This window comes from Dromaius novaehollandiae, chromosome 10, assembly GCF_036370855.1.
Source record: "Dromaius novaehollandiae isolate bDroNov1 chromosome 10, bDroNov1.hap1, whole genome shotgun sequence".
Taxonomy (NCBI): domain Eukaryota; kingdom Metazoa; phylum Chordata; class Aves; order Casuariiformes; family Dromaiidae; genus Dromaius; species Dromaius novaehollandiae.
Window position 1 is genome coordinate 11,768,109 of NC_088107.1, and position 17,095 is coordinate 11,785,203.

The 17,095-nt window shown below is 47.6% G+C and overlaps 2 long non-coding RNA genes and 1 other non-coding gene across 7 annotated transcripts; all 3 read right to left on the reverse strand.

The window, feature by feature from the left end:
* Nucleotides 1–577: 577 nt before the first annotated feature.
* On the reverse strand, nt 578–5,008 carry LOC112996043 (uncharacterized). 3 transcript variants are annotated; one of them, XR_003262330.2, is made up of 4 exons: nt 4,535–5,007; nt 3,276–3,346; nt 1,529–1,852; nt 578–1,349 (listed from the first exon to the last, which is right to left on the reverse strand). It is a non-coding gene; the product is annotated as an uncharacterized LOC112996043 (long non-coding RNA). The 3 variants fall into 3 exon arrangements; XR_003262328.2 differs by having other exon boundaries at nt 578–1,852; nt 4,535–5,008; XR_003262329.2 differs by lacking the exon at nt 4,535–5,007 and adding an exon at nt 3,484–4,472 and having other exon boundaries at nt 578–1,852.
* On the reverse strand, nt 3,515–3,645 carry LOC112996055 (small Cajal body-specific RNA 15). The gene has a single exon (XR_003262336.1). It is a non-coding gene; the product is annotated as a small Cajal body-specific RNA 15 (non-coding RNA).
* Nucleotides 5,009–8,336: 3,328 nt separating the features above from the next.
* LOC112996008 (uncharacterized) lies at nt 8,337–17,082 on the reverse strand. 3 transcript variants are annotated; one of them, XR_003262320.2, is made up of 5 exons: nt 16,837–17,082; nt 13,300–13,468; nt 11,253–11,417; nt 10,574–10,630; nt 8,337–10,471 (listed from the first exon to the last, which is right to left on the reverse strand). It is a non-coding gene; the product is annotated as an uncharacterized LOC112996008 (long non-coding RNA). The 3 variants fall into 3 exon arrangements; XR_003262322.2 differs by having other exon boundaries at nt 8,337–10,492; XR_003262321.2 differs by lacking the exons at nt 13,300–13,468; nt 16,837–17,082 and adding an exon at nt 12,094–12,238.
* Nucleotides 17,083–17,095: the final 13 nt, after the last annotated feature.

Sequence of the window (17,095 nt, forward strand, 5' to 3'; positions counted from 1 at the left end):
TTGTCGCTACATGAAGTCTGTGACACAAGATAATCAAATACGCTTCCCTCGTGTGTGAAACCGTTAGCTCGTATCATGCACAGTGAGGCTTTTTGAAATAAGCATTCACTACATTCTTAAATATTAAAAGACATTTTTACAAAATGCCCATGCTTTTCATTCATTCATCCAGGGGAAAAAACAAAAAAACCAAAAACCAACAGAACAAGGCCTTTTGCAGTGCCTGGCTGCGCACATAAAGAAGTTTCAAGCTTCATGTTTAGCTTGTTCTCCTTGGCCCCACTCACATCCACCTGGGTATGTCCTCAGCACCCACAACTTACAAACCTGTTCTCCTCTTCCTCAGCACTGGGGAATCCTCACCTCTGAAGCCATGTCCTTGAAGCTGAGGGTCTCCAATGTGGGCTGGAAATACTCTGGTCAAACACTCAGCTGAAGTGTCCTTGTTCAGACTTAATTTCTGGACATTAGACAAACGCACAAGCACTGCCTGTCAAGCAGGCTTGTCTAGCTTTAAACAGCCTCATTCATATTTGTTAAAACTACATGAATTCAATGAAGAGTCATTAACAGAGAGGCTTTTCCACAGATTTATTACACATTCATTACAAAACCATTGCTTCATATTTCCATTCTAAGGCACAGCCAGGAACAGGGAGACTACAATATACAGGAAAACAAAGCCTGACAAAACTTAAGAGGTTTGATGTACAACTGTGTGCCAAAAGCTTGTCCGTTCTTCCCCAAATGACCTTAAAAGAAGAGGAAAAAAAAAAATACATCTCCCTGAAAATCTCCTCAGGCTTTAACAAAACTATGCAAACAGGAACTGAATCTGTCATTACGGCAGTGATTACTCCCATCTTCTCTTGTATACATTAACTTGTTTTATAAGGCCCAAAAAAGAAGGGTTTAACAACACTGAGCTATGTAAGCATAGCCTGCCAGGAAGCCCCAGAAAGGGCTGTTACGGTCCTCTGGTCAGACCTCCCATAAGGCAGGTCAGAGAATTTCAGTTGCTGTGCCTTGCAGTGAGCATAACAGCTGGGGTCTGCCAGCCAAAGGCGTCTTGGCTGGCAACCATGGCCAATGCATAACGCGTGAGGAGGCAGAGCCCTGCTGACCCTGGCAAGGCCATACCAGAGAACCGCAGCTGAGATGTACAGCTTCTCTGCCAGGGTATGACCTAGTGATGATAGCACCACAGCCCAAGTTGTTTTAGAGCCTGATTTTATTTGCTTAAAAACGTATGCCTTGATTCAAGGTCTAGCTTCTAGCCACCAAAACATCTTTTACCTTTATCTGCCGAATCAAGAGCCATGCTCCTCTTTACAAGCAGAGAAAAACATCTGAAAGGAGTAAGAGCAGAAATATTAGGATGACTAAAATCCCTCAAGGAAGCCCTTAAGGCAGAAGGACTGCTAGATGCACCAAATGATTCTCATGCAGACATATATTCTTTTGTAAATAGCTCCATGTGACACTGCTCCCCACTAAGAGCTTTCCGCTCAAAGTGTTTAATCCATACCTGTATTCTGACACCTGGATTAGCTGTTCGCCTCAGATGCTACAGGAACTCAGTCCAAAAGATTTTCCAGCTGGTGAACTCTCCTGGGGGTCCCCAGGACTTCACGACCATTTCTTAGGAGTGCTGCAAGGATGGATTCACCGAGCCAACCATGAGGTGCTCTGACACTGTGGGACTGGGACAAGCTTCGTCATTACACTGCCAGCTTGATGAATCTGCTGGACAACACAAGCCTGATGCCTGAATACAGAGTGGTCTGCTGAGGAGAACGTGGCCATTGCCAGAGACTCTGTACAGGACTGTTAAGGCAGCAAAAAGAAATACCTGAAAAAGGAAAAAATAAGGAATAATTAGTTACCAGATCAAAAACAACATGTAAAATGAGTTTGCCATGTTTTTGTTTAATAAAAGCTTCACCTGTCAGGCATAACCCAGGAATTTCCTCCCTTAGGAACCCCAACCCTGTCACTTAAATATTTATACAACAAAGTAAAAAGCACAAACCACCTGAATTTTTTTTTTAAACTGGCTGTCACTGTGAATTATCTTTACATCCTTTACAGGGAGGCCACCATTTTCATTACACAGGCTACTGATCTGACCAGTATGGCACCCAGATCCTGGAAAGCACATCAACTTCATATTTCTGCATAAATCCACCAGACAGGAAGTAGTGCAGTCATCTGTGAAACTGCTAGCAAGGGCCAAACCCTATACAGAACTGGAAGCTGTATCTGACAGTAGCAGGGAGCCTCATACTGAAGAATTCCTCAGTGAAGGACAGGGACTCATGACGAAAGCCCAAATATTGGCAATCTAAACCCTGCATGCTGTCCTGATTTGCAGCAACGATCTATATGTCCTTGCAGAGCTTGAAGCAGCAGAGAACTGCCAAAGGATGGGATACCCCAATCATGTCTTGCCCAAGAACTAACCGGGGACTTTGCCAGAGCTGCCCGGAGGCCCTTGAGCTTACAAGGAGTTACCCTCAAACCCCTTTACGGTGGCACAAAAACACCAGAAGGCAATGCTGACCTGGCCTTCTGTAGCTAGTGAGAATCACCATTTGATTTGCAGCAGGCTTCTGTGCATAACAGAAGGCAAAGCAGAAAAAAATATAATAAAACCACAGGCCTGGCTGGAAGGACCAAGGGACAAAAACAGCATCCGAAACTCTGCTGCAAGCTGCCAGCATCTCTTGAAATCAGAGCTGGCTGCAGTCATTGTCCCACTGAGCACAGTTATTTCTGTGTTGACCTGAAGGCTAAATCAGTGGTAGGATTCTGCAGGAAATAATAATTTCTGTTTCCTAGACTGCTTTTAGGCACTTTTTTTTTCCCCTCTCCTTTCTTCTTTCTCAAGGTACCTTCGTCTCCCCAAATCCTGTGATAACACAAATGCAGCACATGAGGACTGTGGCACACCAGGAGCTAGAAACCAAAAATCAGGAGTCTCAGCCACAGCTGCAATCAGCAGCATCTCCCTCCTCCATGAAGGGCCACATGTTCTAAAGCCCAAGGTACCTTGTGTCTAGGGGTATAAATATTTTGGACCATTTTTTTTCAATTCCCTTTTGTTCTTAGATTTAAAATACCAGTATGCACAGTCACCACTGGAGGGCATCACATGAAGCCCTTTCACAAGGCTGCACTGGTTAACAGGTTAACAAGACCATTTCCTGCACAGGAGCTGTCTATTGCTAAACAGACATCAGTAAGCAGGCAGTTACAGTTTCCAAACTGGTTACCATAATTTGTCACGGTGTCCAGTGTCCCTCATCACCCAGTCCTGGAGCCAGGAGCAAAGGAACCCATGAGGCTGGAAACAAAGGCACACAGGTGAGACAGCATCAAAAGCACAAATGCAACAACAGGCAATGTGACAGTCCTAAAAAAACACATTAGTGTGTTCTGTTCAAATACAACATCCCCCCCACTTTCTATGGAAACACTTACACTAACTTGTTCCCTCTAATTGCCACAAAAACCTTGTAGGTAGAGAAAGTAAGTCCTGACTCCATCTCACAGACAGGCCTTGTTCTTCCACCATTTCATTTAGGAGGATAGTATCAGTAGAGTCAATACAACTTCACTGGCTCCACTTTCTTAGTCCTCCAGATGAATCTCCCTAAGAAACTCTTGGGAGGTCTCAGGAACTTACTGTGCTCTCCTGAAGGAGACTTTGCAGTCTAACCACATGGCTTGCCTTCCTTCCCTGGAAAGCAATTCCTTACTCCTTCCCTCAAACTCAGCTGTATTTTTATAACTGCCAATTTCCATTTTTGCAGCAGTAATTTGTATTACTTATTAGCAATGCCCAGCAAAGCACCAGAGGCCATGTGGAGGTTGCACTTTGCTTCCCATCCATTCCCAACTGAGCACCTGGACTCAATTTACATTCTGTTTTCATTGAATTGGTCTCTAGGCAGCCCAAGAGTAATGCTGACTTGTAAGTTTTGGTTAATTTTTTTCTCTATTGTATTTATGCTGGTGTGGCTTGATTGCTGGTGTATACTGGGGCTCAGCTGTCCTCGCCCCAGTTCACTTAAACCTCTTCCAAGCAGGCTTAGTGTTTATGCTGATGTCTTCTGTTCTGACAGACGTAGTAACGAGGCCACGAACTGCTTCATAGAACAGCCATAAAGGGCCACACTCTCTGCCAAAAGGGTGCTTTTCCTACAGCTGGAGCCGAATAAAACCCCTCGTGGGCCAACACAAAACCGTGGCTTAAACACAGCATCGGAAACTCTTGTGGCAATAAGGAGCAAGGGCCCGAGCGAGTTCACAAAAGCCAAGCCGCGGGGAGCCCCTCCTCACGCGCAGCGCTGGTCCAGGCAGGGCGCCGGGCTGCTGCGGGCTCACCGGGGAAAGGCCGCGACAGACGGGCGGGCGGCACCGTGGCGGCCCCCAAACGCCGAGCTGCCGTGCGGAGGTTACGTGACCCGAGAAACACCCCCCCCCCCCCCGGCCCGGCCGCGCACGGCGGGACACGCGCGTGTACACGCACCTCCAGGGACGGGTCACCTTTCCCGCGTGGGGCTCAAATGACCAGGGAGCGGAGCAGGGAAGACAAACGCTGTTAACAGCAGGTAACCGCTCCCTGACGGGCCCCGGGGCCGTGGTCGGCGCCGCCGCATGGACCCAACCGTGCCGCCCCGGCCCCGGGCCCTGCCCAGGTACGGCCGCAGCGCCCCGGCCCCGCCGCCCTGAGGCGAGCGCCTCGGAGCCGCCATCTTGCCGCTCCCCCGCCGCGGCCATCAGGAGCGTGAAACCGCCAGGAAGCTCTCGGGGAGCGAGCGGAGACCCCCTCGCCTCGCCGGGAAGAGCACCCTCGCCTCGCCCCGCCGCGAAGGGGCCCAGCCCAGGCCGGCCCGGCCCTGCGCCGCGCCGCCGGAGGGCCCCGCTGCCTCGCCCGCTGCTCAGCGCCGCCGCCATTTCCTGGCGCCGCGCGGGGCGGCCCCCGGCAGAGCCCGGCCCCGCCGCCACTGCCCGCCCGGGCGCGGGGGGCGGGCGCCAGCTGCCGCCGGCTGGGGGCCCGCGCCTTTACTCGTTTCTCTCTCTCTCTCTCTCTCTTTTTTTTTCCCCTTTTCTTCTTTTGTTTTCCTTTATAGCTTTAAAATTGTGGCGGCTCCCGGCTGCCCGCGGGACGAGGCGGGAGGGAAGCAGCAGGTCTCCGGCGCTGTGTCCAAACACCGCCAGCCATGAGCTCTGCAGGAGGCCGGGGTGAAAGCCTGGGGCGCCCAGGTGGCAGTAAACACCCGATTAGATAACTTGTGCTGCGGGTGTTTCAGCGCCGGGCCCCGGTGCGCACACCCGGGTGGGCAGGCCCCGCTTTTCCCTTGGCTGCAGCTCCTTGGGTCAGCATCGCTTACGGGGCTGGGCAGAATGGGGGTGCTGAGGGGGGAAACTATTAATGTTTCTGATGGGAGCTTGACGTTTTGGTGGGAGCCCCTAGTGCTGGTGACCCCCCTGTTTGCCTGACCGGCTTCTCTGTGTCCACGTGAGGCCTCCGCGGTGGCTAACGAGGCCCCACAGCAGGAACGACGGTTGTCGGAGCCGATGGCGTGGCCGTGGGGCCATCCGTGCGGCCCGGCGCTAACGCGGTGTGTTCCCCGCGGCAGCCTGGCGGCCCATTTTGCACCAACGCTCAGCGGCGGCACCGCCAGCGGGGCGCAAACGTGCGGTGCCTGAGCCCCCCCTTCTTCCCCGCGTTTCTCCCGTTGTGTGGGAGCTGCCAGCACCACGCAGCAAATCGCTGCTGTTCAGGCGCTCTGAACCACTAATTAGAAAAGCAGATCTGTGGGAGCAGCCCGGGGTCGCTCCCTGCCTGGGAAGAGGCAGCTAACTTCAGAAAAGGGAACAGCACAGAGGCTGCGACTGGCCAAGGCAGGACAGGCTCAAGCCGAGCTGGGCGGGAAGAGCCAGCTCTGGCTTTCAGGTCCTAATTCAGTTTCAGTAATACAGTATTTTCCAGAGGGGTAATTTTTGACCAAGTCTAAGTCCTCTGCTTACGGTAGCTTTATCTCAGTGTAAGATGGGCAGCGAAAACAAAGAACTATCTGCTTTATTCCTACAAAGGCTCTGTTTATAATGCCTTTATTTCCTCTAACAGCCCTCCAAATGCTACCATCTTGTATAACATCTGCTTATCTGGCCTGTCTCCTTTCCTTCCCATAGCAAGTGCTTGATCCTGCAAAGATGTAAGCATTTGAAGAACATCCTGCCCCAGGGTTGGGCAGATGATTTCCTTTTCCCTCAGGCTCTGCAACGGGCACAGCTCTGGCACGTGGTGAACCAAAGCCAGTGAGCTCAGCAGTTGCAGCAGCAGCCAGGTTTTCATGAGCAGCACTGGAAGCCATGGCGCAGTTGCTGATTTATTTTGACGTCTGTGGCAGGCGTTCCATAGCCCCCAAACCAGCCTGCATGGACACTGATCATCCAGGTTGGGTTGGGCTACAAATGGCATGTGGAGTCCCTTTATTTGGGTGTATTTTGCAGCCACCTGGAAACACTCTCAATCTCTAAACAAAATCCCTTTTGTTCCATTTACAGTCTTTGAAAGTTCATGGTCAGAAAATGGCTCGGGATACCTCAAACCACCCCCACTCCCCATTCCTCTCCCGTGCTGAGCTGAAAGCTGCAGATAGACTGCAGGAGTAAATGTGTTTATTGTGCCTGTGCAGTGAGACTCAGAAATATTTCATGGTTGCCTATGTAATAAAACGCTTGTTGAAATGAACATTGAATGGCCTGGCCATTTATAGTCTGAGTTTATAGAGCTTTCTTGTAGCAAGACTTAGTAGCAGGCCTGCTCAGCTTTTCCTGCTTCTAGTTCTGCTGCAAAAGAAAATTTATGAAGCCACAGTAAGTTTCCATGCAGTGCAGACCCAGCTGAACCAGATGGTAATGGGGAAGGAGACTTGGTGTGGCTTCACTGCAGTGATCAGCACCTGATTTAATCTGGCTCTTACCCACATTGTAAAGCAATATCCAAGTTCTTCTGCCTTCGCTGGTGCTACAGGCTGCTGTGTACTTCTGGGTCTGTATCCTGTGGATCTTTGTGTGGCAATGGGCTGAGTCGAGCTGTGAGCTTCCCGCCGTGACTGTGGGATGGCACTGGAGGGACATGTGTCACTTAGTGTGTATTCTTCTGGTGAAAGGGACAGGCTACTGATACCTTGTACTCCCTCCACAGCTGTGAGCTTGGCTCGAAAGCACCACTGAAGTCCTTTGAGAAGGTTTTGTGAACGGCAGGTGGGGATGAGAAGCAAGACAGGAGTAAGAGGTGGTTAAGACATACCATAAGAAAAGATGACCTGGTGAGGAAAGTCTTGAAAGAGTACCTGGTGCTGAGATACTAGCTTTTCGAATGGGCATAGGGCTTGTGGGAGGGTTTTGGTATCCTCTTGTTACATGAAAGCATTTAATTTCTTAGCGGTTATCCCACCAAGAGTCAAACTGGCCAGCGAAACATGAAGCCGTATTTGTGTGTTTCCCCCTTTTGGCAGCAGTGAGTCATTGGAAGGGATCAGCTGCTCATGAAAGTGCAGATGTTTTCCTCTCTTCTGGTCCAGCTGCACTCTTGTGTTTCACTGCACGTGTAATCCCTCTGAGCCTCCCAAGGACTGTCAAAGGCAGGAAAAACAGACATGGAAGAGAAGGCCTGGGAGTGGATGGTTACTGAGGCTCAGCACAGAGGCAGCTGTTGCACATAAGGATAGGCTGCTGGGTGTCATTCATGACTTTTTATTCTTGCACAAAGCAAAGAACTAGCCCTGGGTAAAGAGCAGTAGCCATAAAGCACCTCTGCAGTCTCCATATTCTGATGATAACAAAGCTCTGCTCGGTCTCAGCAAAAGAAAAGCAGTTGCTCATCAGACTTCTCTTCCAAGCAAAGTAAACACTTTGCCTCCTGCCCTTGAAATGGCTTATCAAAGAGCAATATCTAATCAAAGCCTCTTTCAAGCCTGGGCTAACTACCATTTGTGCTATTATTAACTCGAGGCAATTTGGGAAGGGGAGGTAGGGGGCTTTGATTCCTCTGACATGAAAGCTTTAAAGAAGAGAAAGAAGTCACAGTATCGACCTGTGATGCCACTGCATACAGATAAAAGCCTAGCTGTCATTTTTGCCTGCAGAGCCTCACCGTGACTTCAATGGCTTGACTTCGGGGTAGTTCAAGCCTGATTTATGAGCTGCAGCTTTTCCACTCTGGTCCCACGGAGCATGACCTTTCTTCTGCACTGACACCCCCACGCTAGCACGGAGAAGGTCACATCGCTCCCATGCCCATACATGGAAGCACATGGTCTGAAGTGATGATTTTATTTCCAGTTCTGTTAAGCCCCAAACTTCTGAGCCTGCCCAAAGAGATCACTTGTATTGACACACAGGAAAGGACACTTCACAGAAGTAATTACAGAAGTAATCTGAGTTCCTCACAGCCCATCAGACTTAAAAGAAAGTCTTCATTCCTGGGGCAGAACTTCACAACAACCATTTCAAATTCAGCGTCTTCATGGTTACAGCCTGTTCTCTTGCTTTGCAATCCTCTCGCTATACATTAACCCTGCAGTTAATATGTGGCTCCTGAGAGAGTTAAATAAGCCAGAAAGGTCAAAGGCTAGACAGACAAATACAAGTACGTGTACAAAGATCTGTTTAAGTTTGATACTACTTTTTTCTTTGCTTCCCATGGAAAAGCAACTGTCAGCTTTTAGGCTATGCTGTGTCCTTGTGGTCCCTCAGTGGCTTTCTGTATAAGGCAAGTGTATCTTGGCTGACACTGACTCAGTTGCAATTGCAGTTTCCCCAGGGCCTTGACATGATTTCAGTCTGGTGAGGGTCCCTAGCCTGCATCCCTAAATAGTCTTGTTATGGCTGGAGATAGTAACTTTAAGATTTTGCTGGGGATTCTAAGGAAGAAAATGGAGAGGCAATAAGCATCATCAATATTATTTGTGCCAAGAGGGCTAGATGAGGCATGCACTTTTTAAAGATTTATTTTGGAGGAAGTGATTCCTATTTTATGCTTCTCCTTTGTTTTCCTCTCTGGCAATTGGGCCATCGCAAGAGCTGAATCTTGTATGTAGACAGAGCCACAGAGGCCACCCTTCGCACTGGGTGATGCCCCATATTGTGTCACCGTGAACGCACTGTCGTTCCTTCGCAGCCCCGTTTTGGGCTGTGGATTGGGAGAGACGCTGCCGCTGAAGGTGTCCAAGCAAAGCACGCGCTCTTGGCCACTGCCCCGCACTGCCGCCTCTCTCCAGCCCGAGGAGCTGAGAGCAGCCGCAGTGCTGCCATGGGCAGCATCTGGCCTGTTGGATTTGCAGGCACTGCAGAGGCCTGGGAGATGCAGGCTACTGAGGGGGAGGGACAGAGTGGGTCCCTTCCGTTGCCTAATCATTGTTAGATGCTTTTTAAATGGCTTGTCCGAGTTAACTATGCAGTAGAGTGAGAGAATCAAAAAAGTACTAGTCAGGTATTCCATGGAATAGGATACAATAGAAAAGTGGAGGGCAATTGTGGCTGGCAAATGTTGAAGGTGATAGGAAGGAAGGGTAAAATTAACTGATAAAGCGATCTAACCCTTCTGCCAGCTTCAGTGAGCAGCACATGAGCCCTGAAAACCAAATTCACCAGCACAGACTTAGCAGCACTATGCATGGCTCTTATTTGGAGCACAGCCCTCCACAACTGACCTCACCACACGGATGCAAAAGCATCTTCTTTACCCACAAACTTGAAAAGGAATAATCCTTGTACCGTAGTTACAAATAGGAGTTAGGTTATAGCTCTCGTCATACAATAATAAACAAGGAACTAAGTAAAAACCAACATCAAGTATCACCAACAAAGCCAGCTACAAGGCCAGATAGACCTCATCTCTGGTAGCAAGCACTGCTCCATCAGTCGTACTGATGGTAGAGGTGTGGGTAAAGAGTGACTTTATTCTTGCCATGAAACTCCAGTGTTAGACTGGAGCTCCACAGCCAGGAGCTTGTTCTTTCATCACTTTTCTCTCCAGCTGAACTACACCCACAGTGCAGTGAGCCTAGTTTACGCGAGACCTGGTAACGGTGACGCCGCCACACAGGCCCAGCCTCTCACGCTGGGAAGCTGTCTCACGTCATTGTAACGTCTGCCTACGCGCCGTCAGACCCAACGTTGTAGTTTCACAGGAGGATTTTTTTTTTTTCCTGAAGAAATACGTGACAGTTTTAAAGAGTAGATCTGTGCAGGAGGATTCTGTGCTTACAGCACCGGCATCAAACCAAAGAAAGTCTAAGCGCAGGGAGTAGCAGCTGATCGGAGTAGATGGAAGAGGTCTGACCTTACTCAGCCCGTGCCATTTGAGGTACAGAAAATAACCGGCTGACTCTGTATTTGCAATCAGTCTGGGGGCAGACTTCAGAAAGCCAAAATGATCCGAGAGGTGGATCTGTGAGTAAAAAAATAACAGCTAAGAGGCAGAATATGGGCTGAACTGAGCCAGCGAAAGAGAAGTATAATTTGAAATCAGTATGTTAGGAAGGTGTTTTACCTGAAAGTCCTGTGGCGGAGCTATTGCTTGGCAGACCGTTCTCTGTGTGATGCTCAGCTTAAAAAAAAAAAAAGAAAAGCCCCCTTTTAAGACCATCTTCTAGAAACTCTGTTGACTCTTGTTGCAACAAAAGCAACAGAAACACCACTTTCCTAGCACATACTGAGCCAGATTTAAATATGTCACTGATATTTACTTAAAAAATATTGTTAGGTATGTACTCTGATGTGGTTCAAAGAGCATTTTTTTATTTAAAACAGCTTATTTCAAAACAAGGCATTTTGTTTTCTTTTTTTTTTTTTTTTTTTTGTTCCTGGCATGATGGAGTAGAGAAAACTTTCTGCTTTCTGACCTTGGCTTGTCAGAGATTTGTCATCATATGGGACAGCATATTTGCACCGAGTCTGCCAGCATGGATTTTCACAGGCAGAGAGAGGCTGCTCAGTTTTTGGGCTTGGTTGTACGGGGGCGAGGGGAGAATTTAATCCTGCTGTAGTAATGTCCTAAACACTGTCTGTTCAGGCAGCTGGATGCTTTCTCCCTATCTGTCCCCCAAAGCGGTGTCTGATGTTATGCATACCATTCGCAGTCCAGGCACTGTCTCGGGTGTGTTTAGGCTGGGCGTCTTGCCTGTTTCCTAACACTTGCATTCACACTATATCATTGCAGTCCTACTTACGGTAAACGGCGGCTGAAATAGTGGCACCACCCACTGCTGGGGACAGGCCTGGACTCAGCGTGCGCCCTCCCTTGGCACTCCGCACTCCCGCTGCTCTCGCTGACGTTGGGAGACAGCGCCTGGTAGGAAGGACGTCTCGCTTCTCAGGCGCGCTGTGCAGGATCTCTGTAAAGTGGCAGTGACAAACCGTTATGAAATCGCCTGCTTTCTAGATTTCTCTTCCCACTTTCTTTATAAGTCAGCATGGCTCAAACCAGAGCTCTCAAGAGCAATCTAGTAGCCCCAGGTCTAGGCCAAGGTTTCTGTTGGACAGCCTCAGACAAGCCACTGTGCTTCTCTGCAATGTTTTTTACCCACTCGCAAAAGGGCTATGTGGGTCTTCTTGTAAAGCGCTTAGAGATCTAGCAAGAAAAAAAATCCTTGTAAAGAAAAATATTAGCAACAAAGTAACTGTTTTTTTTTTTTTTTTGAGGCAAAAAGGGCAGTTCTCACTGGAGGCGCAAAGCAATATTCCTAACACATCCTACGCTTCGAATACCAAGGGAATCCAGTCGAGCATGCTCCAGTTCATCTTTATGACTGAGGACAAGCCTACCTGCTCCCAAGGAGCTGGGAGCCGCAGGATCACTGGGATGACATCATTCCCCGTGGCTCTAAAATGCGCTGCACGCTGAACTTGGCGCTCAGCGTGCTCAGGCTCAGCTAAGAGCTGATGTAATGAACCTAGTGAAGGATTTACATCAAAAACCACTTTGGAATATTAAAGACAGACAGGAACAACTTTTCACTTGAATAATTACACACTGGCTGAATTCCTCCAATTTCGAAAGCAGGCACTCACCTTCCTCACTTCCTGTCGAAAACGGTGTGTGTCGCTGCGCTCGTTCTCCTCCTCGGGGGAGCTGCGTGTGATTAAAGGCTGAAGTGACTTCTGTTAATTACCAGGGACTGAACTGTGTAAGATTATCTTAGCTCTAGCAATGACTCTTGCCACTCGAGGGGGGGAGCAAGCAAGCCAAGAAAAGAGCGATTCAAATTTCCACAAGTGTCCAGGCTGCTTGTATGCGCTCATATAACCCTGAAGGCAGAGAGGCCTGGGAACACTCCTGAGCGTCAGTTTGCGTGTGGGAGTACAGCATGAAAGTGTGCGTACACATCCACACTGCGAGCAGTAGCGATGCGCTGCTCCCAAGCTGTTGTAGTTACTATGTTTATACTCTCCTTCTGTCTGTGGATACCATTGAAAGGCTTTCAGCCATTATGTGGTGTTTTTCCAGGCTTACTTTAACTTGAATCAGAAAAAGAAAATGTTATTGTGCTAATCGTTGTAAGCAGCAAGAGCCGGGCTGAAGGGCAGGATTTAGATGTGGTGTTAGGGCTCTGGGTTTGCGGGAGATTTAAGGGCAGTGGAAGTTCAGGGAAGTACTTCTAGCAAACTGGATCTGAAGGAAAACGGAAGACAGAAGTGGAAGACAGGCGACACAGGGGAAAACTGGAGTATCAGAAGACCAGATTTCTTTCTCTGGCCTGCAAAGACTTACTGTTGAGCCACAGACAGGGCTTTAAGGTCCAGGACCTCAAAGGTTTTTGGGAGCCTCAAACCTATTTTGTTTAGTGGGTTTGAGTCTTCTGGCCTTTTCTAACTCAGTTGCCTTACATATTAAAGAGGCTGCTAAGACATAGCTACACAGGGCTTGCGAAGCAAAATTCACTGAGGTTTGCTTGGAGAGTGTAGGGAGGAGATTCAGGAAAAAACAAAGAAAGCACGAGAGACACTTGGCTCTAGTAACTTTCAAAGCAGGCAGCGGCCTGAGAAAGCATTCAATGGACTTCAGTACAGAAATCCTTTGCCCGCAGAGCCACAGCTTCAATAAAACAAAAAATACCTAAAGCACCTTGACATTCCCTTCCACCCGAACCGGCAGTACAGGCTGCACAGGGACGTGGTGGTAATTTGAAAGCTTGTTTTCTGCATCCAGGCACCATGTCAGCCTGAAATGCAATCCATCCTGCCATCACTTAACAAGTCCCCCTGGGATGGCCATACCTTGGGGGCATGATGTCACGCATCAGCAGAGAGATTATTTGTTTTGAAGCTTGTGAATAGCTCTGAGACTTCCTTTCGAAGTGCTCCACGCAGAGTCATGACTCAAACCCTTCTGGTCTCGTGGAAGGGCACAACTGACTGCAGTTTCCCTGGGCGGTTTCTGGGCACCCTGTGAGGGATTAGTAGATATTTAATTTTATTAGCCTTTATTCTCTTTTATGAAAGAACAGCTTTGTCATTGCTTCGATTCCTTCACGTTCATGACACATTTTCTTAAGTGTCCTATCAGTGATGTCTCTACTGGGACAAGTAGAGACAGCTACAGAGAAAAGCAATGGAGCAAAAAGCTAGGCATCCATTCCATTTCCAGCGATTTGTAATCTATATTCAGCCATTGGGAAAACTGTAGTGCGAAAGCCAACTTCAGACCTGTGACAAGCTAGCTGTGGACAGCACCTGTCGTTCCTCTGTTTTAAGAATAAGCCATTACTATGCAGCGTTTTGTACCTGTCTCTTGAAAGGTCTAAGATACTCCCCTAGGACAATTCACTGAGGAACCAACGTTTTTCTGCCAGATCATAACAGTTCCAGACTTATCTGGAAGCAACTAAAGTGATAGCTGGGTTTAGCAGCAGTATTGCCAGACTGAAAATAGAGGCTGGAAAATAGAGCTAATAATTCTGAATGGGTCATTTAATGCCGGATGCTGAGCCTTATTTAATTTAAAACACAAAGCTTTAAGATTAAAACCCTAGAGGCAAAAAGAACTCTCCATCATCATGGCTATATTAGAATTAACACTTGCATTAGCATTAAACCAAGAGTAAACAAAAAGTATAGAGGCTATATAAAACTGCCGGCCTGTCTGAAGCTGGGAATAATTTCAAGCGTACCCTGTCAGTTTATTTCAATATTCTCCCTTCCACGGTGAAGGACCTTTACTACATCAATAAATCCACAGCTTCTGTCCCAAGCAGAGTTCCTTCACTGGGCAATAGTTCAAAAAACAAGAGCAAAGATACTAAACGCCACTTAACTAAACTAAACCCTTGTTCAGAGCACAGGGCATTTGACATTGCTGTGTAGTCTTGGAGAAGAAAGAAAGGGAATTTGGAATGGCTGAAGAACTTGCAATAGGATCCAGAGACATCTAGATCCTGGAGCAATGAATGTCAGATCAGAGCTTTTACTGTTTCACAACAAAAAAACCTTCCAGTTCCTTGGCCAGCAGCCTGGCCTGTCCCCACCACGAAGCTCGCGCAGCCTTCCACTGCCCAGAAGGGTCAGGATGTATTTGCTCACCCTAAAAGTCTTCACACACAGTGAAACACCCTTCCGGAGCCATACAGTGACTCCATCACTACACAAAAACAGTGCAACCCTCCAAAGTGGCTTTTTTTTTTTCTTTTTTTACTAATAGTGAAAGTTTGTCTCTAGGTAATGCGATGGGCTATCAGACAGTGGGTTTAGCTATTTACTTCTAAGATCAGGTTATTTGGTAGAGTGGAATGAAATGAGACAAAAGTCTAGATTTACTTATTTTTTTTAAGTCTTTGAAAAACGTTTCTAGTTTTATGGGAGGTTAAACTGCAGATGTTGGAAAGCGAAATCTTGCACAAGGAAACCAGAGATAGATACTGGGACTAGAAGGATGACAGAATTATCTCATGTATTTTAAAAGCGCAAATTTAAAAAAGGAGCTACTCCCTGTGATCTTTTAACCTATTTTGACCTCCTGATCTTTATTTAACAAAAAAATGCTAAAGTCCTCTGCCAATTCATAGCTACTCAGCGATATTTTTAGCCTTATTTTTACAAACCTGTTGTCAGAAACAGAAACAATCGGAGCGAATCCACCCTTTTCTGATGCCCTTTTGCGCAGCATTTGGCCTGCCTGCTCGCTTGGCTGCAGGCAGGGACAATGTACACGAGCGGAAACTGAACAGGAAAGGTGGGAGGTGGTGTGGGATGAAATTGGAAATAGCAGTGGTGAACCGTATAGCTCAACTTTTTGGTTGTGTTTAGTACAAATCCCAAGATAGATGCTATGCCACTTTTGCATCTCCCTAACGTTGATGCTTTTGAGACCCGTTAGGCTCCTGACATAGTTTTATCATTCACATTATCCACGGTTCCAGGAGATTATTCTAGCAGTCAGAGATTGCTGAACACATCCTCCTACATTAAAAGGCACCAAAACATGTGCAGTCTAATTAATTCAGGGATTTTTTTGTATGTCACATGAGTAAAATGCAAAAGGCTGTGGGAAATGTGGTGCAGTATGTGGAGATGGCTGTGAGACTAGAAAGGGACATTTCCTCTAGGTAGGAGGAAAGAGCGAGTCCCCTGGACGGTACAGAATTGCCAGACTGAAAAAGCAAGAGAAATGTGATCTGTAGAGAAGCTGGCTGGAAAAAAGTCTTGGGCGAGGGGCAGACGTGGTAGTACCACATTTCCTTTAATCATAATCTGTCCCTGGCAACAGCAAAATTTAGAGGGACAACAAAATGGGCAGGTCTGCATTCAGTGGCTGCAAACTAGCGTTTTATGTTAAGTGAAGTTATTGTACAGCAATATAGGCATAAATCTGGCTGATACAATAGGCTGATTAGTTCAGCTCTACACTCCAAGTAATGGCATTAAAGATGCAGTATGAATCTCAGGGAATTAATCATATTGATCACATCTTTTCAATGATGATGCATTGGCTGTTTTTTATAGCAAATTAAATGAACTGCTTTTACCATTTGTTAATACAACCGAATGCATTAACTACGCTTATGAAGAAATATTTTTACTCCCTGCCTGGAGACATTCTCTGGACCCATACGCTGTTACTTTTCCTCTCCTATCCTCCTTGCAGCAGGCAAGTAGAGATATTAGAGATGGTGTAACATAGCTTTCCCCTAATGGAGCCAGGGAGTAGCTTTTCCCTGAATAAAGCACAGGAACCTGCGTGCAATGGGAAAGATTAATACCAGGTGGCAAATTACAGCTGATTACAATAGATGCATGTATATGGAAACACAATGTAATATTGCCAGGAAAACAAAGCATCTGGCAGCCATCTCTCCCTCTCCTTGCATCCTTCCCCTCTTTGGAGAAGAGGATACTTCGTTCTTTAGTCTCACATGGGAATATATCCGTTCCTTCAGTAACAATTGCAGAACTCCTGGAAGATCGACAAGGATGCTGCACCCTTGACAAGGACCCCCTTCCCTCTGTCCCGCTGTTACTGCTGAGCTAATGCTAGAGCCTGGGTGCTCCTAGGCAGGGTCTGAGCCCCAGCAGGTTGGGCAGTATTCAAACATAGAAGAACTAAAGGGAATTACTAAAGGGAATTCCCTGCCCTGACAGCATATAAGCCCGATACTTAGGAAGGGAGGACACACAAGCAGGGAGAAGGGAGAAGGGCATGACTCAAACCTGCACAGTGGTGAGCTACAAATGGTGGTAGCCTGTGTCTCATCGGCTTGGAGAGGAAGGAGAAACACAGAGACAGGTGACAGCTGGAGAGATCACCCGTTCCTTCCTTACCTGCTTTAAGTTTCTTGCTGCTGCAGCCCCTGAACCGCTCCATCGGCCACTTGTGCTTCTTTCTCCAGGAATGGTTCAGAAAGCCCCTTCTGAGGCAATTGCCTCTGAATTGATGCAGCAATTCCTTCTGAGCTCTTGGAGTGCCTTCCTGCCTACCAAAAAGGCTTTTCAGTCCTTCAGGAGAATACAGTATCACACTGCTTTTAGCTGTGCCGGGACTTGTCCAGGGGCACAGAAGACGTTTCTGAGGGTTTGCCAA